The sequence below is a fragment of the Cryptomeria japonica genome, chromosome 3 (assembly GCF_030272615.1).
Source record: "Cryptomeria japonica chromosome 3, Sugi_1.0, whole genome shotgun sequence".
Classification (NCBI taxonomy): Eukaryota; Viridiplantae; Streptophyta; class Pinopsida; order Cupressales; family Cupressaceae; genus Cryptomeria; species Cryptomeria japonica.
Window position 1 is genome coordinate 595,761,610 of NC_081407.1, and position 22,208 is coordinate 595,783,817.

The window sequence follows — 22,208 nt, forward strand, 5'->3', positions numbered from 1 at the left end:
TTTTTTTCTTTTTCAAAGAAAGGTGTTGAACAAATTCTTGAACAAACTTACTGTGTTATATTCAAGAATATGATCATCAACAATCTAGTAATCAGTGTCCCTAAGAAATGCCATTTGCAGTTTAGTTCCACATTCATTTCTTTGAGTAGAGAAAGATGAATAGAAATCATATATAATATCCAACGTATTGAATGGAAATCTCAGAGAGCCACATGTTTAAGACATAGCAAACTATTATTTCACCTTTATTAAAGAATACTGTGTCTTGGCCACTCAAAGCAGCATACACCAGTTTTTAGAGGCTTTCTCTACTACTTAGAGGAGGCTCAAAACACCAAAACCAAAATAATTCAAGTGATTCTATAAAATGAACTTCAACATGATTGGAATTTGATGCTGAGCAAAGGGTTGTTGTACTACTAAATGATGAATTTGATTTGATTCTCCTTCAAACTTTTTTGATTAAGTGTTTTTAATTTGAGATGTTACGGTTGGTTCTTAAATATATTATTGCAATGCATAATTTAAAGTGTTTTGATTGGTTCACAATGATTGTTAGAAATGGGGGGTTAATTGCAATGCACAATTGAAAAATATTTTGATTTGATTGGCTCACAACGATTATTGAAAATGTGGGGTTTAAATAATTAAAAATGTAGGTTTAAATATGTTATTGCAATGCACAATTTGAAATGTTTTAATTGACCCACAACGATTATTGGAAATGAGAGGTTTATTGCAATGCACAATTTGAAATCTTTTGATTGGCTCACAATGATTATTGAAAACACAAATCCATCTTATACACTAGTAAATGTTCGTAGAAAATCTAGTTGTAATGGGGTCAACATATAAGAGGAAAATAAAATATGTGATAATTTCTCATTATATTTTGTCTTTACTTTGACTTGCATGTGAAGTAAAATTAATAATCCAACATGAAATTCAATAGATTCACTCAAATGATAAAGGATATGTCTAAAGTATGTAAATCATAGATATTGGTTGTGTCTACTCTTGTTGTCATGAGTGTTTTATCAATACTTAAAAGGCATACAAGAACAAGTTGCAATGGATAACATTTATTTGAACTGTTTTGGGTATTATTATGTATAACGAAACATACACACACATACATATACATACATAAATACATACATACATATACATATACATATACATATACATATACATATACATATACATATACATATACATATACACATACATACATATGTATATATGTATATTTGTGTATATGTGTATATATATGTATGCATGTGTGTGTGTACATACACACATACATACACATGTATATATATGTGTATATATACATGTATATATATGCATATATATATATATATGTATATGTATGTGTGTGTATATATACATATATGTACATATATATGTATATATACACACATATATGTATGTATGTATGTATGTATCTTTGTGTGTGTGTGTGTGTGTACATACATACATACATAAATACATACATACATATATATAAATATACATATATACATACACTGATGCAGGAGCATCCCTGGTTCATAGGAATCTTGCATCAACCAAATACATTTTCTTTCTGTTTTGTTATTTGTTTGCAGTTTCAACATTTCTTTTTGTGTGTCTCAGTTTTGGCTCATCGGATCCTGTGGAATTGAATTCTACTTGAAGACTTGATCATCCTTCTTATTTCTAGATTGCATCGCATTTGGATGATTTTCTGACAAGTTATCGCTATCGGTTTCCTTGCCAGTTTCCTTTTATCGGTTGGCAATTTCTTGTTATTGGTTGCCTGGACCTATTTTGGTGATCTACCAAAACCCCTTTCGAAGCTTGCAGAGCCTTGGGCATTGATTTCAATGTTCCTTGGTGTGTGATCGACCTTTTCCCGCGATCTACACTTCATCCTTTGGATTTTTTGGAGGAATCTCTTGGCGGAGGCCGACCTTGTTGGTTTTACACATTAGGTCTTGTTCTTTTGGTTTTGATCCCTTTTTGGGCCGACCAGATTCTTTGGATCATAGATATAATTATAATTGCACATTAGAATGTAATAAATCGAAGAATCAAGTAACTAGACTGAGCATAGAAGACAGATCTTAAGATTCAAGGTCCCGATTGTGACCTATTATGTAGTTTAAGCATGTTCTAGTAGGCCTGTGAGATGGTTATGTTGTAACCCGGTTGTTACTGGTTGGTTGCAATCAATTTTCAAAAAATAAAATAATCCGTTATGCATTGCTTCCATCATATCTTTGTGTTTCCATTGTGTTTACTCTTGCTGACCGATCCAGATTGATCTCTTTGAGGTCCCTCCTCATCGGTGACTGCTTCAAGTGGTATCCGAGCGAGTTTCGTTCTAGAGGTTGCGTGTCTTGAAATTTTTGTTGTAGGGTGGCAGATTGTGGATCCGACCCGCTGCTGCAGAGGACTGGCGTGAATGATGGCACATAGAGGAGCTAGGAATGGTGGAGCATGTGGGAATGCATACCCTACTGTGATGGAAATGTTGCAAGGTATAGTAGCTCGGTTGGAAGTCGTGGAGACAACCCAAAGAAGAGGCCAACATATTGAAGATGTAAGTGAAGATGAAGGAGAAGAAGACCCAACAGAACAAGTAAACCCACCAGTAGTTGATCTGGATGAGGAAAGGTTTTTGAGGGTTTTTGAGTAGGGCGAGTACTAAACCTCATTTTACCCCACCAAAATATGATGGGAAGTCGGATTTAAATGAATTGATGGATTGGATCTTGGAGATGGTAGAATATTTTGATTTTGAAAACGTTGCAGAAGAAAGGAAGGTGAAATATGCCTGTACTCAGTTGAAAGGTCATGCATCTCTTTGGTGGAAACATTTGCAAGTTGATTGACATAGAAGAGGTAAAGATAAGATTAAGACATGGGATCAGATGATTGCTAAGTTGAAGTCAAAATTTATGCCAGTTGATTATCAAGTAAATCTGTTCCAGAAGTTGCAAAATTTGAGACAGAATGAATCTAGTGTGAAGGAGTACATCGAGGCATTTTACAAGTTGAATATTAGAACCAGACATGTTGATGATGAAGTTGAACAAGTTGCAAGATATTTTAATGGATTGTGGGTGTCTATACAAGATGAACTCAGTTTGATTAAATTACAGAGTGTTGAAGAGGCTTACCAGTATGCCCTCAAGGCAGAAGAGAAGCTAAACAAAAGACATGAGTAGAGGCAGAGAGGCAGTGGTGGAATGTTTTCCGGAGGAAGATTTCAAAGAGGAAAAGGATATACCAAAGGTAGAGGAACCTGTACAGACCAGAACAAGGACAGAGAAGTGAGCAAAGAAGCCAATTCATACCAGAAAGATGATATAAATTTCTATCGGAGGAGAGAATCAAATGGCTACCAGAATGAGAATTTTGGAAGACAAGACAAGAGAACATTTAGAGGAACTTTCTATAAGTGTCGAGGAGAAGGACATCACACTTTTGAGTGTAAGAAGACAAAGAATACCCGAAGAGAAATAGTGGTGGAAGAAAACCCCACCAGATCAGTCAATAAACTGAAAGATGGAGAACTGTTGATGACGAGGGGAGCTTTGTGTCATACTGGAGAAGATGAAGAGCCCTTGCAGAGAAAGAATTTGTTCAAGACCAGATGTAAGGTATCCAGTAAGTGTTGGTAAGTTGTTATTGATAGTGGTAGTTTAGATAATCTTGTTTCAGAAGAGATGGTGAATAAGTTAAATTTGGAGAGATTGAAACACCCTAAACCTTATCAGATAGCATGGATTCAGGATGAACATAAGTTGTTAGTAAGTGAGCAATGTTTGGTGAAATTAAAAATTGGGAATTATCATGATGAAGTCTTGTGTGATATTATGCCTATTGTCATCTTTTGTTGGGTAGACCTTGGCAGTTTGATAGATAGGCAATACATGATGAGAGGAAGAATGCAAACGCTATCATGGCCAATGGGATGAAGCAAACCTTGTTGCCACAAAACCCTTGAAGAATGAAGTCTATACGAATGCTAGAATCTGTTTGGTATATGGAAGGAAATTCCTAGATGGATTGAAACATGAGAATGTGTGTTTTGCCTTAATTCCTAAGAAGACCGAGAATCCAGAGCATGAAGAGGAACAACCAGAAGAGATAAAAGATTCGCTCATAGAATATGAAGACATCATTTCAAATAGTTTACCTGATGGATTGCCACCTGTGAGAAGTATCAGTCATTGCATGGACTTGGTTCCTGGAGCTAGTTTTCCTAACAAATCTGCACACCGGATGACACTGACAGAGAATGAAGAACTGAATAGACAAGTACAAGAGCTGTTGAAGAAAGGTTTGATTAGGGAAAGTCTTAACCCTTATGCAGTACTATCGGTATTAACACCTAAGAAGAATGGAGAGTGGAGAATGTGTACTGATTCCAAAGCAATAAACAAGATCACAGAGAAATACAGGTTTCCTTTGCCTAGGATGGATGACATAATGGACTGTTTGAGTGGAGCCAAATACTTTACAAAGATAGATTTGAAGAGTGGATGTCATCAGATCATGATCATAGAAGGAGATGAGTTGAAGACATCATTTAAGACAAATGAAGGACTATATGAATGGTTGGCGATGCCTTTTGGGTTGACTAATGCACTGAGTACTTTCATGAGGCTGATGAATGAGGTATTGAAGAAATTCTTGGGTAAGTTTGTTATTGTATATTTGGATGAAATTATAATTTTCAGTAAGGCAAAAGAGGAGAATTTGTTGCAATTGAGATAAGTTTTGCAGAGGTTGAGAGAAGAAAAGTTGCTGATAAATATTAAGAAGTGTACTTTCATGAAGGATGAGTTAGTCTATTTGGGATTTGTGATATAGGAGGATAGTTTGAAGATGGACCCTGAGAAATTAAAAGCAATTTTTGAGTGGCCTACACCGGAAAGCATTGGAGAGGTAAGATCATTTCATGGATTGACTAGTTTTTACCAGAAGTTCATCAGAAATTTTAGTTCAGTTTGTAACCCTATGACTGAGACCATGAGGGGAGATTAGAAAGAATTCAAGTGGACCACCAGAGAAAACAAAATTTTTGAACTATTGAAGCAGAAAGTGACTGAGCAACCTGTTTTAGCTTTACCAGATTTCAATAAAGTATTTCAAGTGGATTGTGATGCAAGTGGAACAACAATAGGAGCAGTCTTGATTCAGGAAGGGAGAGTAGTAGCTTATTTCGGTGAGAAGTCGAATGATGCCCGAAGGAGATATTCAGTGTATGATCAAGAGTTTTATGCCATATTTCAAGCCTCGAATACGTGGAGATATTATCTGTTACCTAAGGAGTTTGTGTTGTATACAGATCATCAAGCTTTGCCGTATTTGAATAGTCAGAGTAAGTTGAATCAGAGACATATGAGATGGGTAGAATTCTTGCAGAGTTACACCTTTGTTTTGAAGCATAGAAGTGGGAAATCTAACAAAGTTGCTGATGCATTGACTAGGATAAGGAATTTGGTGATAGAGATGAGAGTGACAGTATTAGGATTTGAAGAATTGAAGACTTTGTATGATGATGAATTGAATTTTGCAGAACCTTGGAAAGCATGTAGAGAACCGGTTACAGTAGATAGAAGCAAGTGGTTGGATTACTTCATTCAGGATGGGATGTTATTCAAAGGAGTTCAATTGTGCATACCTAAGAGTTCTATGAGGGAGAATCTGATAAAGGAGAAACATAGTGGAGGATTAGCTGGACATTTTGGTATTGACAAAATAGTAGCATTGGTGAGTAAGCAATACTTTTGGCCCCAGATTCATAAGGATGTTAAGAAATATGTGCAAAGTTGTAGAGTTTGTCAAGTTGCAAAGGGTAGTAGTCAGAATGTGGGATTGTATAAACCTTTGACAATATTGGTAAGACCTTGGGAGGATATAAGCATGGATTTTGTACTTGGATTGCCTAAAACACCAAGAGGGAATGATTCTATATTTGTGGTAGTGGATAGATTCTCGAGTATGGCTCATTTCATACCTTATAAGAAGACATCAGATGCATTACATGTAGCAAACCTATTTTTCAAGGAAGTAGTGAGATTGCATGGATTACCTAAGAGATAGTTTAAGATAAAGACACTAAGTTTGTTGGCTATTTTTAGAGAACACTTTGGAAGAAGATGAAGACAGATTTGAAGTTGAGTTCTACTTTTCATCCATAGACTCATGGACATACAAAAGTAGTTAATCGGAGCTTGGGAAATTTGTTGAGATGTTTAGTTGGAGATAAGACCAGAAGTTGAGTTTGATCCTTGCAAGAGCAAAGTTTGCCTACAACAATTCAATAAATAGGAGTAGCGGAAGAACACCTTTTGAGATAGTTACCGAAGTGCATCCTAGAGGTATATCAAAATTAAAATACATTAGCAGTGAAGATCAAAGAATTTCAAAAGCAGAAGACTTTACAGATCACATGGCGGCCTTGCATATTCAGGTTAAGCAACATTTGGAGGACATGAACAACAAGTATAAGGAGAAGGCATATGAGAAGAGGAGACATAAGGAATTTGAAGTTGGCGATGAAGTGATGGTATATCTGAGAAAAGAAAGATTCTTGGTTGGAACTTATAACAAATTGCAAATGAAGAAGTTTGGACCTTGCAGGATTTTTAGGAAGTTCAGTTTTGGAAATGCATATGAAGTGGAGTTACCAGATAGTCTGAGTATTTCACCCGTGTTTAACATTGCAGATCTTCATGAGTTTCATGAACCATAATTCAGTGAGGACAGTATTGTAGACTTGGAGAAACAGTTGCCCCAGAAGGAACCAGATCAAATTGAATAAATTTTGGACAATAGGATTGGGCGTAGTACCCAGAGCAATCAATATAAGGAGTATCTTGTGAAGTGGAAGGACATACTAGTTGAAGATTCATTTTGGATTTCTCAGGTAGAGGTAGATCGCCTTGGTTTTCCTCTAACCCCAGCAAAGTGAGAGGCTCACTTTTTCAATAACCCTGGATGTCTGATGCAGGAGCATCCCCGGTTCATAGCAATCTTGCATCAACCAAAAACATTTTCTTTCTATTTTGCTTTCTGTTTGCAGTTTCAACATTTCTTTCTGTGTGTCCTAGTTTTGGCTCACTAGATCCTATGGAGTTGGATTCTACTTGAAGACTTGATCATCTTTCTTATTTCTAGACTACATCACATTCGTATCATTTTCCGACAAGTTATCGCTATCAGTTTCCTTGACAGTTTCCTGTTACCGGTTGACAGTTTCTTGTTATCAGTTGCCTGTACCTATTTTGGTGATCTACCGGAACCCCTTCTGAAGCTTGCAAAGTCTTGGGCATTGATTTTGATGATCCTTGGCATGTGGCCGACCTTTTCTCGTGATCTAAACTTCATCCTTTTGATTTTTCGAAGGAATCTCTTGGCGGAGGCCGACCTTGTTGGTTTTACACGTTAGGTCTTGTTCTTCAAGTTTTGATCCCATCTTGGGCTGACTGGATCCTTTGGATCATATATATAATTGTAATCATCCATTATAATGTAATAAACCGAAGAATCAAGTAGCTAGACTGAGCGTAGAAGATAGATCTTAAGATTCAAGGTCCCAGTTGTGACCTATTATGTACTTTAAGCATGTTCTAGCCGGCCTGTGAGCCGGTTATGCTGTAACCCAGTTGTTACCGGTTGGTTGTAATCAATTTTCATGAAATAAAACAATCTGTTTTGCATTGCCTCCACCATATCTTTGTGTTTCTATTGTGTTTACTCTTGCTGACCAGTCTAGATTAATCTTTTTGAGGTCCCTCCTCACCGATGACTGCTTCACACACACACACATACATACATATATGTACATTTATACATACATACATATATGTACATATATATATACATATACATGTGTGTGTGTGTGTACACACACACACATGTAGTTGTAAAAATTTAATGCATAATTAAATTGTCAAACATTTAAAAATGTGTATAATCACAATTTACCAAAACTATTTACATAAAAGTGAAAAAGTAGGATGAGAGTTTTTATCTATTATAGAAAATGATACAACTCTAACTATGCAAACAAACATAAAGGACTATGGTCAAGTAGATAAGGGAAATAACTAAGCAAACAAATGTAAAGGACTATGACTAAGTAGGTAAGGTGCCATACACTTTGACCAAATGGAATATGATATGACTTTACGAATAACATGATAAGGTCTACAACTATGAAGAAACATATTCCATCTAGATATAGTAATGAAGTTCTATTTGGAACTCATAAATTATAATATGTGTCATAACTACATTATTGCAGTCAAACTCATGAACACATTCTAGTTATGATGTTCCCTACAATTAACTGCATTTAAAGGACAAGAAATTGGTGGTAAGTGAAAAATGATATCATGTAAAGCACATCAAGCTTGTAATACTATCAAATATAATACCATATTAGACACATATAACAAATGTCAATAGATAACAACATAAACCATCACATAGACACAATCATTGCTGGTGTGAATAGGGTGTTTCATCATGTAGACAGTTTTTTTGGTGTGAATAGGGTGTTTTACTTGGTTTATCACCTAGGTCATATTTACACTAGTTAAGTTTACTTAGGGTATTGTAGAATTAAGATTGCTTAAGAGTTCTAGTTGAGTGGGAGTCTATCTCTAAGCTCATGATAATTTGGTCACAGTATTTTTGGTGAGTCTTTAAGTGGACATGCCTATTTTGGCTCCACTAAATTAGATGACTATTGGTGTATATATCTACTTCATATTATAAGTTAATTTATCCATTCATGGAGATTTGCTTCACATGTTCATTGCTATTTCATTGCTTTGTATATCCTATTTTAAATTGTTTTTTTCCAAAGGTTAAAGCGTGCCTTTTCTTGTCTTAGGTGGCTTAGACAATGCTAGAAATCATCCAAAGATATTGCTAGTTTATACATGGTGTGAGAGAGAGTTTGATATAGTTTCCTATTTTGATATTTTCTATGAGTTATTTACTAAAAACACTACAGTATCATAAATTGTACTCCTAAACTATGAGCCCAATTTCACACTCTTCTTGGCACTTGGTTTAGTTTCCATTCACTTCGATCATTTTATGACTATTTTTAGCCTTGAATTTATCACCAAATGTTCTATTCCATTTTAAATATTCATCATTTATTCCACACTTAATTTGTTGCCAATTATCAAAATTCGGACCAAATCTAATATCACACATCTTGATTCTTGCATCACCTATTCAAAGAGAAAATTTGCAGGTTCAAAACAAAACTATTTGATCTACATTGAATCCTTCTTAACAAAACTCAAACTTGTTTCTTGATAGTGCCTTTGTCAGTGCATTTGCCACCATCATTTTAGTTGCACAATACTCCCATCTATACAATATTTTCTAATTTCGTTCACAAATAAAATGATATTGTATTCATGTGTGCTTAATTTTACCATTATACCTTGAATGCTTTGTCATGACAATACAACTTTCATTGTCACACTTCAACATTGTTTGTTTTGTTTGAGAAATACCATTGTCTTGCAATAATTCAATCATATTTATTCTTTTTCTTTTATTTGTTCTTCTCTTGTGCTTGAAAGATAAATTGTCTTTTGAAGCTTGTGTTGCAAGTACTCATTTTCTTCTTGTATGTTTCCTTTTGGTTGTTCCATTTATACTTCTTCGATTTAGAATCCATTTGAAGATGTTTTTTTGACCTAGCTATTGTATAAAAAGATCTATGGATACTAAAATTACCAACAAAAAATTGATGGATGTTACCTTGATTACATGTAAGAACATGTAATGATAATCCAAACTTGTAATTTATTTTTAAATTTATTTTCACCATCAATTGAATCATTGAGCTTTGTAGTGGTCTAATGATCAATCTAACTTATGCTTTTGTTTGAACAATCACTTACACTAAACTATTCTCCTTTTGGGTAGAAGAATTATGAGTTTCCAAATTTGATTTTTATGAACAATTCATTTTGCATGCCTCCAATCTATTGCATAATCACTTCAATGTTCTTCTTGAACATTGAGTAGTAGATATATGCAAGTTTTACATTTAAATGATGATAGTGTAGAAAAAATATTTACTTTGTTTCACATGCCAACACATGTCAATTTTTTTAATTTTTAATTGTTATTGGCCAGATTTATTTCATTCTTTTTACAAGACAACTGCCCATCTCGTGAATGTTAGAGAGTTTTTACTTGTGAAAGCGCCTGTTTATTAAGATGGATTAGTCTCTTCTCCTCAACCCTTAAAATTTGAATGCTCAAAAAATGATGAATCGCATCATAATTAATCATCTAATATTCTAGAATTAGTTAACACATAAACAAGTCTAACATTTTTAGACCATTGCTCATATTGATAGTATTATCAATATACAGAACTAAAAATACCACGTTTTCAGGAAAAAAAAAATTCAAACAAAATATTAGTATTTCAATCTAGTATGAAAGGTTTCATAAGGTACATATTTTTTTGAGATAGTTGGTGGGGTTTATTTTATGAAGATATAAGGAATTTTAAATCTGATATCTTCAATTTTGATAATACTTAATTATACTATGTTATCAAATGATTGTTTTTTTGAGGTTATTTACATTACATCTGACAAAGTTTTCAAAGCTTATAATGATGCATCTGACTAGTAAAAACTAAGTGTAACTTAACTGGACATGGTAGGAAATGGAGATAGGAGGAGATCTATTAGATCTCGAACAAGCTTCTTGTTCAAGAATGATTAATTACAAGAGAAACATCTTTTCATTTGTTGTCCTTTCATGAGGAAAAGGGGGCATGCACAATGAGTTGCTGGTTTGTGGATAGTTGAATCCACAAACTAACTATGGACAGTTGAATCCACAAACTAACTATGGATAGTTGAATTTCGGTGGATAATCAAAACATTTGCCCAAACAAGAGGAGTTTGGGTTGATGTTTATGCAATATTAAGTAATTAAGACTTTTGACCAGACAAGAGGAGTTTGGGTTGATATTTATGCAACATTGGATAATTAGGACATTTGCCTAGATAGAAAATTTTAGGTTGATGTTGCTGAAGAGTGGGATAATCAAGACATTTGCCTAGACAAAGAAGTTTAGGTTGATGTTGATACATTTTTTTCTTTCCATTTTTCCTTTTTTCATAATGTAAACCTTAAAGAGAGTTGTAAGGAAATAATGTTTACATTGAATAATCTAGTTAGTTAGTTAGTTGGGTGGGTGGGAAGTTATTAAAAAATAATGGCTTTAAAAATCCAACTTATTGAATGTTATATGAAACAAAATGAGTATAATAAAAAAATAATTTTATTTGCAACGTAAATCTTTTTCTCTTTAATTTTTCCTGATCTACACAATTCAACACTGCAACTAACACATCCTACATTTTGATGAAGTCCATCTCCACACACTAATACACTCACACCATGCTCTTGAGGACTATTTTAGTTCATAATGTGTCTTTTGAATCTTGTGTATGAAGTATTCATTTTCTTCTTGTATGTAGCCTTTTAGTTGTTTCATAGACACTTCTTCAGTTTATAACCCATTTAAAAATGTTTTTGTACCTAGGTGATTTATAGTAATATCCAAGGCTCTTGGAATGACAATTAGAGATTTGATGGATGTTATGAAGACTACAAATAAGAATATGTAATGATACTCCAAAATCGTAATTTTTTTTTTATTTTAAATTATTTTCCATCAATTGACTCACTGAGCTTTGTAGTGATTATTTAATCCATCCAACTTATACTTTCATTTAAACAATCACTTATATGAAACTATTCTATTTTTTGGTGGAAGACTCACAACTTCCAAAATTTGATTTTTTATGAGTGATTAATTTTGCATGCCTTTAATCTATTGCATAATCACTTTCCATGTTCTTCTTGAACTTTGAGTGGTTCATCAACATCTAAATAAAGCTATAGATGCTCTTGAATATGTTCCACATACAGTCTAGCCATAGGTTGAAGCATTGCTACTAGTCCAATTGGATTATAATCCTCATGCTCAATCTCTTCATATATGCAATCAAGTATTCCTATTTTTGTAGCCTTCACATTCTCCACTACTATTCACTTACACAAAACTAAATCTTCATAAAAAAAACATCTCTCATGATTAGAATCTCACATGTTATGGGATCATAATTTTGGTATCTTGTGAATCCAAACTAAAAACTAATTGTAATGAATTTTTTCGTTCTTACCATCTAATTTATTTCTTTCTCCATTTGGTATGTGTGCTTATGCTAAACAACTGAAAATATCAAAACTTTTAACATTTTTCTTACTTTCATTTCTTTCTCTATTTGGTATTTGTGCACACGCTGAATAACTACAAATATCAAACCCTTAACATTTTGCTTGCTTTCATGACATGATTCATAAGGTGTCTTCTTATTCAATTTAGTAGTTGGCACTCTATATGATACATCTAGGCAACTCTAGAAAATGCTTCAAGCCCCCAAAAGTTAGATAGTACAACATATTTTTTTGACGAGAAAGACATTTAAAAAAGTTTGTAGGAATGATTTATTTAAATTTTTTTTAATGACATACGAGAACAAAAACACTTCTAAGATTTATGTTGTAAATGTATATTTTAATTAGTTTATTTAAGTTTATATAATAAATAATGATATTGATGAAATTAGTAAATTTAGTTTTGAACCCTATTTTGGGAAGTTAGATTCATACATTAACATATCAGTTCTTAGAAGTTAGATCATCTAACATGGAATTTATCTCATCCAGTTCAATCTAACAAAATAATTTAATTTACAATTCTTAATTTATTTTTTGGTTTTTTATAGAAAGGATAAAAATTTATTAAACACAAAAAGAATTGCAAAAATGAATGTCACTTATCCACAAAGACTAGTAACCATATATGTTCTAATCATTATGTATAAAATAATGATTTCAAAAAGAATTACAAAGATAAATGCCACTTATTCACAAAGACTGATAACAATATCTATTCTATATATAAGATAGCGATTTCAAAGACTAATAATGATATCTATTCCAATATATATATATACATAAAGTAGTGATTTCAAAGTATGAAAAAGACAGATTGGGCTCAAATACACAGTATCAACTTTCATGAAATCTGGGTAGTGAAGTGAACTCTTATCCTCCTATTATGTTTATTTTCCTCACTGCCTACTCTGTTGGGATGTGAAGTCTGACTCTTCATTTCATCTTCCCCATATTTGTCCCTTCATCTTCTGTTGAAGATTATTGTATATATATGAGGGCAAAGCCCTATGTATGTAAGCTGCGATAATAATAAAGATCTCTGCTCTTCTTTCTGATGGATGTAGCCAAATTGGTGAACCACGTTAAAAACTGTGTTTGTGTATTATTTGTGTGTTCCTAATTTGTCTTTTGAATTAACAATTGGTATCAGAGCTTAAGGGTCCAAGCAGGGCAAGATAAAGAGAAATGAGGATTAAGGATAACCGCACCCAAGATAGAGAACAAGCTCATTAAAAAGAAGGCTCCTGAGGAGAGAATAGTCAGGAAAAGATTCCCACAACCATGGTGAAGAAGAAGCCCAAGGAGAAGGCCTTGGCAATCGGGGATAATAAGAAGAGTAATTGGGTGAGAAATGACACATAATGGAGCATGGTGTGGGTAAATGCTAGAGGAAATTTAATTTGTTGGAGGCAATATAGATATGGATAAGTTAATGAATTCAATTATTAGTTAGGAAAATTTTTCTTCTGAAATTATTGGCGATAGGGTAGAAATCCCACCATATGTTTTTGATTCTTAATCTATAGGATAATACATTGTTAATTGGTTGTTTGTATGATAAAATTTGTTTTCCAATGAATTCCCTGTACATATTGATTGGACTTTCTATTGGTCAAGAATTTTCTTTGTGTTGCATCCAAATATTGAGACCCCATTCATACTGGACGAAGAGGGGTGAACGAGCTTTGCACTGCACATGGATGTTTTTCTTGATAGAATGTTTGTCAGAAGCTTTTTTATCCTTTCTAGAAACGTATTTTTTTTTGTTGTCACCTCTATTCCCAATTTGCAGCCATAGTTGTGACATTTAGTTATATGCAGCTTCCTTTCTAGGACACAGTGCAGAAAATTATAGTGAATATTTTCTTTTAATACTCTTTCTCGGTGTACTTCTGGCATTGGTGGATTGCTGTTATTCATAGAGACATTAAAAAATCATAATTTTTCTCCTAAGGCTTGAAATTAAGTGGGAGTCTCCTTATTGTAATTTTGTAATATTTTTGTTTTTGGAGTGGAGCGAGAGAATGGGAGAGAGAAAGATGGTATCCAACTCTTTAAACTCACCTTGGGTGGTATACAAGTTTTGAGAAGAAAGTGTACAACAAAGTGCATATTTACACCTTATTTTCACCGAAAGAACCTCAAAAGTTCATGAATGTTCCCAACATCTCTGGAGTGAGTAATGTGATCAAGTGTAGGAAGCGGTAGTGACTTCTGTGGCACGGAAAAATAAATTTAGTCAGTCTACACCATTTGTTTTGAGTAGTGACGGGTTTAAAATTAGAATCCAAAGCACTTGTGAAAAAAAATTGCTTCACAATTTTTCAGAAGATGAACAAACAGGGGAAGCGACAAGGTTTGGGAACGGGTCATAAACTGAAGAACCACATAGGTATTGAGGCTAGGCCGCCTAACTCTGTTATTTAGAGCTGTGCAAGAGTTCAACTTATCAAGAATGAAAATAATATTACTACTTCTGTTCTCAATGATGATTCTTTGATTGAACAAAATGATAGAGGTGTCAATTGCTGGATTTGGCCTAGATTTTGCAGGGTATGGAGAATAATTGCAGTTGTAAGTTGTAAGTGTGGAGTTTTGGTATCATTTTATAGATTTTTCTTATGAGATCTATGAACCTAACTACTCATTGTAGATTGGCAAATCGGATCATGGATCTGGTGTTTGAGTCTTTAAGTCTATAGATTATCCAAATGGATAATAAGAGTGTTTCCGCTGGACTTGTAGCATGCTTATCATGATACCATGAATAGTTTGATGTCACACTACAGTGGGAGTTATTTTGGTAGTGATATTTTTTGTTGTCGAGAGGTGGTTATCTTCATGTGATTGAAGATGTTGATTCTTAGATACCATGGTAGGATCTTGATTATAGATTAGAGCATTGGCATGATAGAGTTTCTATTGACAAGTTATGATCTTTGGAGCACGTGGTCTTCATTTGTGGAGATGTAAGATCAAGTTGTCATGTTGTGTTCCCAAGTAATGTAGACGTGCAGTGGGAGTTTTGACATTGGTCTTGTTAGTGCTCTTAGTATCGAGTACATTGGCGGATTGAACATGGAGATGCTTTTGAAAACTAAGAGGTTTGGGTGAGGCTAGAGTTGTCTTGGGATTAGAGAACATTTGTTGAGATGATATCTCTTTAGAGGTTTCAGAAAGAACACCGAGGAGCATACACTTGGTGATGGATGTGAGTCCATTCTAGACCTAGAGGAGATTGTATTCTTAGTCCCTACTCTTGGTCTACTCTGTAGATTTATCTCCTTGTAGGAGATGTTTGAGATGGTTCCTAGTTTTGGAATGATATTGAGTTTGATCTTCCTTGATTATAAGAGCTTACATCCATGTTGGTTGGGTGTTGTTAATGATTTCATTTGGGGAGGTAAAGGAGATCAGACTTGGCACAATTAAGCACTTGGTGGTGTTGGTAGAAGGATGAGATATGGTTTGCATGGATGTTTCTTCCTAAAGTTTTTTGAAGTCATCTATTGTTGTTGTACTTTATTATTTTTTAACAACAATATATGGTCTTTTCATGAGGACTTGGAGTATGTCATGTGAGATTTTTTGCAATAGGTTGGCTGCAAGTTGCAAGCCATTGTGATTTGATTATTTCCACACCTTTTATGTTAGTGTTGATTGGTAGATTTGAGTTTTTTGGTTAACATTGCTCATGCAACATGTGGACTACTATATAAGTTTCTTCTAGTTTTTTGCACATCAATGGTTTTTGGTGTGTTTTGTTGGAAGATGGGATTACACAAAATTGTTGTATGGGTTGAATATGTTGGCATGATTTTATTGATGATGTATGGTTAGCTGGATGTGATTAGCAATTGGCTGTGGTTTCTATTCTAGCTATGATGATTGATTCTCAATCTATTTATTACCATGGGATTTGGTGATTGTGTTTGAATATTGGTTGAGAATGGAAAGCAGAGGATATATTTCAAGTGGGAGGTTGTTTAGATGTGAAGTTGCAACATCAGTCAAACTTCAAGTGGGAGATTGTTGGGATGTGAAGTCCAAATCTTCATTTCATTTTCCCCATATTTGTGTTGGCAATATGCTGAAATTGTTTATGTGTTGTCATTGATGTCAACACTGTGCTCCAGTTGGATATGGTTATGTCCCGGTTCGTTGCTGCTATCCCGGTTGAACCTGTTCCGGTTGGACTTGGTTATCAAAGATTCTGATCCGGTATGATCAGATTGGTTGTTTTAGTTTTGGATGGTTATTTAGGATGGTTATATGCTTATCACATTTAGTTGGTTCATGATTTGGTACTCCATAAGCTATCGCTTATGTTCTGAATTACCGATTGATATTTCTTGGTACCGGTTGGTGATATTCGATGATTTGGTTAAGTGATTTTGGTCCAACTTATAGAAATGGTTCCTAACATGCTGAAGGCGTTCTTGATCATGTCCTAATTGTTTTGTGGCTTCACATTGGTTGGCATGATGATTTGGTGGTCCTATTTGGACCTGATTGGTTATTCTGTTTTATTTGCACTAAGGGTTTCTATTGGCTGGTGAAACGTGTTGGAATTGGTCTTAGCAGAATTACGGTGGATATAATTATTTGGGAATTTTAATTAGGTCCATGCTATGTAATGTAAATCATAATATTGGTCTAGTGGTATCATGTGATGAAATTTTTGTAATTATGGTTTATGGGTTTAGGGTTTAGCCGACCTTGTTATCAAGGTTGATGATCTGTATTTATAGGTAACTTATTCATGTAATTTGGGTATGGGATATCGGTATGGTTATGTCTGCATTATTTGAGAGAGGTTTATGTGCGAACAAGGTCATATCACTCAACGAAGGGTTGTGAGGGTTTTGGTATTGCAGGGCATGCATCTGTGCTTAACCGAAACTGTATCAAGCATTAGGAGATGCTATTTTCATAGTTCATTTTCTCCAGATTGTAGTCTGATGTTTTTGTAAGTTAGTGAGACTTCCCTTTTGTGATGAGTAGTGAGCTCTAGGCGGTTGGCTTGATTGCAAGTGCAATCCCCATTGTAATTATTTCACATACTGCTGTAGAAGTATTATCTGACTGTGGGTAGGGTTTCCCACCATGGTTTTTCTCTTTACCAGGTTTTCCAAATCAAAATATTGGTGTTGTGTGTTATGTTATTTCATTCTTTATCTTTCATTGTGCTGTTTAAATTGTACTCCGGTAAATGGTTTATAAACTGCAATAGGTGTTTAACTTGTGGAAAACTGATTCACCCCCCCCTCTTAGTTTTCCTTTGGTATCAGAGATTCTAACACTTTGTCCCTTCGTATTTTGTTGAAGATTATTGCATATATATGAGGGCAAAGCCCTATGTATGTGAGCTGCAATAATAATAAAGATCTCTACTCTTGATAATCTCATTGGCAATTCCATATATTGTTTACTTTGTTATAGAAAAGTATAAATAGTGTGGGACTAAATTGGTACAATTGCTCCTTGTTATTGGCTAAATTTTGCTCATTCTTTCTATAAAATAACTGCACATCTCTTGAACGTTAGGGCATTTTTCTTCTTCTTTTGAAAGCATCTCATTTCATCAGATCTTGAAAGTGATGATCATGCTTAGTACTAGTAATGTTCCCATGGACTAAAATTTCTCTTCTCCCAGCATTTTAGGATTTTATTTTAGTTTAATAAAAAGTAAAAACTATCGGGATAAGTCAATAACACAGGTTGCATAGTTGTAAAGAGTTCTACTTTACTACCATTGTTAATAAAATTTCATTTTTTTGTTTATTATTACAGGTTGTTGACCATTTGTATTTGTTGTCAAAGTCTTTCCTAAATTGATAAAAAGATTGATATAATTTTTTCTATATATCTTAGTGTAACTAGGAAATCAGGCATAAGGTTTATAACACATAAAAGTGTAGTGTCGTAAATTGTACACCCTTGCTAGGGTGGTACAACTTCACACTTAGGTTAGCACCCACCTTAGTGTGTCTTGCATCTTGCATTTCTAATTCCCGTTTAAGCATTTAAACTAATTAGTTTAATTAAATATAAGGTCATGTTTCATCACTTTATATATTATAAAGTTGGTCCCTTTACCCTAAGTGTGCCCCTTTCATCTTATTCCTCCAATGAATCATTTAATCATAAACCCTAATTATGTCTTATTTTGACCATTTAGGCCAGATTTCACATATCAAAACTTCTCGAAATCAGCTGTAAATTTGGGATGCGCTCTAATATCATCATATCCAATGACCCCAAAAATTTGGTGAAAGGTTGGTTGGATCGTGGCGGGAATGCACATGGTCCGCGACTTTTTCCCTAAAATTTTGGGAGCACAATCCTATGATATAATAATGCTTAACCCTAAAATATCAGTGGGAAATTCAAATCCTAGGTTGGCCTAAACATGAAATCATAATCTAGGGTTTCATACTTAAGAGCTCTCTTTCTTCATTTGAAGGGGTCTTCTTCGAAGAATTTAAGAGCGGGTTTTTGGAGCATAAAGAGCCTTCTTTGCAGAGAAAGAGTAGATCTTTGAAGTCTTCAACAACATTAAACATTCATCCATCAAACATTCATCAAGCATCATTTTATCAATTGGGGGCTTTTGAAGATGTAGTAGAACAATAAGAGATCACCAATTGACGATTGGCTTGTACCTCTCCTTTAGGGTTGGGTATGGTTTCATGTTGTTTAAATGTCTTTGCATAAGATTAATTTTGATTCATATTCATACTTTAGATCACTTTGCATTATGGATTTATAGCATTTACTTTGTCAATTATAAGCAATTAGGGTTTACTCTTTAGGGTTGCTCTAGGTTGTTTACTTTCATTCTTAGGATCTTGCACACACATTTTCAATATAGTATCGACTATTCATGGAGGTGGAAATAACCAACATGGGGGTTTGACGAAGGCAAAACCCTATATAGCCACCCAAACCCTCTTTTTCAGCTTCTGGTATAGGTTCGGATTCGACTGTCGCTGGAAGTGTCAGGACTGAAAGAACACACAGGGACAATTCTGGATTGCAGATCTTGGCAAAAACCCCAAGGAAAGGGGCATGGTGCCTTGGTCCTTCCTAGGACAATGGCATGGCGCCATGGTCCTTCCCTTAGTTAAAAGGACTTGGTAGAACAACACTTTGCAGGCTCCAGAATACCTCATGTCAGTTTTAGCTCCAGAATTGTAGAATCAGGATAGTGGCATGGCACCCTGGTCCTAGACATTTCTGCTCAGATTTCAGACATAGGTGCACCTCTAATTTTTCCTTCTGATTTGTACTTTTCAATAGTGTATCAATTGATCTTTGATCTGGATTTTTATATTAGGGTTTGTTTGCTTACTCGCTTTCTAGGATAGATTGCATTTTGCATCATTCCTCTCTCTCATTTACAATAAAGGAATAAAAAACCTAAAGAGGTAATCCATGACTCTCTCTTTCTCATAAGAAGTAGCCAACGTGCGTTACCTCCCTAGGCTCTTTCGTATTCCATGATTGTGTATGAGAGTGGTATTAGGGTTTCCATACTTAGTCTCACTTTTTCCCCTACACATCTTTGGTGAACTTGACGTGAATCCAATTTTATTTTCATTGCATTGCATTGTTAGATCTAGATCTAGTTTATTTCGTTTGCTTTCAAAAAAAAAAAAAAAAAAAAAGGAAAAAAAAAAGAGATAGGTTTTTTTCATTTTTCTTGCATTGTGTGTTTAAGTTTCATGCAATTTTCATTTCAAAATGTCAGATTTCTATTTGCAAGATGTTCATGCTTTTTATGATGTATGAAATTTTGTTGATTATGCGTTTAGTAAGGATGAATTAGATGAAGCTCTAGATTGTAGGTCTCAGAGACAACTGAGAGGGGGGGGGGGGGGGGTGAATCAGTTGTCTAATAAATTCAAACCAAAAACTTATTAACCAACTTAATGCTTAATACTGGTAAATTAGTTAAGTATGCCGGTAGACAGTGTTAATAGTAAATTGCTATACTGATAAGAATTAATGTATGAAACATAAGCACAAAGTCATCCACAACACATGACACCAATATTTGTATGTGGAAACCCTGTAAGGGAAAAACCACGGTGGGAAACCTTACCCACAATCAGATGATACTACTGCAGTTAGTAAGTGTACAAGAGGGGTCTGCACATGCAGAAAAGCCAACAGCCTAGAGCTCACTGCTCAATCACAAATGGGAGTCACACTGACTACAGTTGGATGGTTAAATCCAATAAGAATGTACTACACGAAATTGCATCTACATATGCTGAATTCAGTACCGGTGTAATGCTGATATGCTTCTACAAAAACCTAACTTCACCTTCAAATGATGTCTTCGTGTATGCCTCTGCTTTATCTTGCATATACTTTCACTTGAATCTTTTTCGCATTCCACACTTGATCTTACAAATAAGATCTTACATTTATACCATACCCTAAGACCAATTTTATAGGTCAACTCTACAAGATATTACAATAAAAACATTTTACAAACAATACAATATCCGATGCAATAACCAATTGAATATGTCAACTTAATGAATTTACAACAATAATAAATCATCTCCATAGCGTGCCATGTTGATCTGGAAAAGATAAACCTGCTAGTGTAACCCTAGATAACTTGGACCTATTTGCCAGTAAAAGGAAATATGCAAATAAGAATATACCAATGATTATTACTTCAAAATAAAGTGTCCACATGATGTCTTCAACATTACCAAGTGTCTTCCATGTCATTCCAAGTACCGGTGAACATTATATCCTACCGTTTAATCATATACCGGTAATTGTTGCACAGTTTACTGTTTGCCAGTGAATGTTGCTGGATCTCCAAAGTAGGTGTTGACATCAATGACAAAACCATACCAAAATACCAACAATCTCCCCCTTTGGCATTGATGGCAACACAAGATGGAAAAACCATCAAAGTGCCAAAACAGAAATGCCAAGTGTAAAACCAACAATCTCCTCATGGTGACAATCTCTCCCCCTGGAAGCAACATGAGTTATTTGATGTTATCCTATACCAATTTTCATAGATATCTCTCCTCAATTGATAATGTGTTTTTCCATATATCTCTCCCCCTTTGACATCAAATGCCAAAGCTACAAATTTAAGTCCATACAAAAATACCAACTACTCCCCCTAAGAAGTAGCTTCCTCATCAAATACCAGAATAAAAGATTTGTCCATTGAATTCTGTTGGTTGATGACAATCATCAACTGTCTAAGTCTCTACTGGTGGAGGTATGACTCCGAGCTGATCTCTGAGATACTCAAAAGTTTCCTTAGGCAAAGGTTTTGTGAAAATATCTGCAAGCTGTTCTTTAGTATTCACATAAACCAGTTTTATCTCCTTTTCTTCAACTTTTTCCCTTAGAAAATTCAGTTTGATAGAAACATGTTTTGTTTTAGAATGTAATACTGGATTCTTAGATATATCAATTGCTACAATGTTATCACAATATATAGTAATAGGTTCCTTGCATTTTACCTTTATGTCTTTCAACATCTGCTTAAGCCAAAGTACCTGTGTATAGTTTGTTGCTGCTGCAACATATTCTGATTCTGCTATTGATAAAGATGTACAACTCTGTTTCTTACTTAACCAAGAAACTAATCTCTTTCCAAGAAAGAATGCTCCTCCAGTGGTGCTTTTTCTATCATCCACATCTCCTGCCCAATTTGCATCTGTGTATGCATATAGATCAAAATTTTCATCTTTAGGATACCATAATCCAAGATTTGCTGTGCCTTGTAAGTACCAGAAAATCCTTTTTACTGCCGATTCATGATTTTCCCTAGGATTACTCTGAAATCTAGAAACTATACATACTGCATTCATAATATCAGGTCTAGTTGGTGTCAAATATAGTAAACCTCCTAT

The 22,208-nt window shown here is 34.5% G+C and overlaps 1 non-coding gene across 1 annotated transcript; it reads left to right on the forward strand.

The window, feature by feature from the left end:
• The first annotated feature begins 206 nt into the window (after window positions 1–206).
• LOC131078647 (U5 spliceosomal RNA) lies at window positions 207–324 on the forward strand. The gene has a single exon (XR_009113818.1). It is a non-coding gene; the product is annotated as a U5 spliceosomal RNA (small nuclear RNA).
• The last annotated feature ends 21,884 nt before the right edge of the window (window positions 325–22,208 follow it).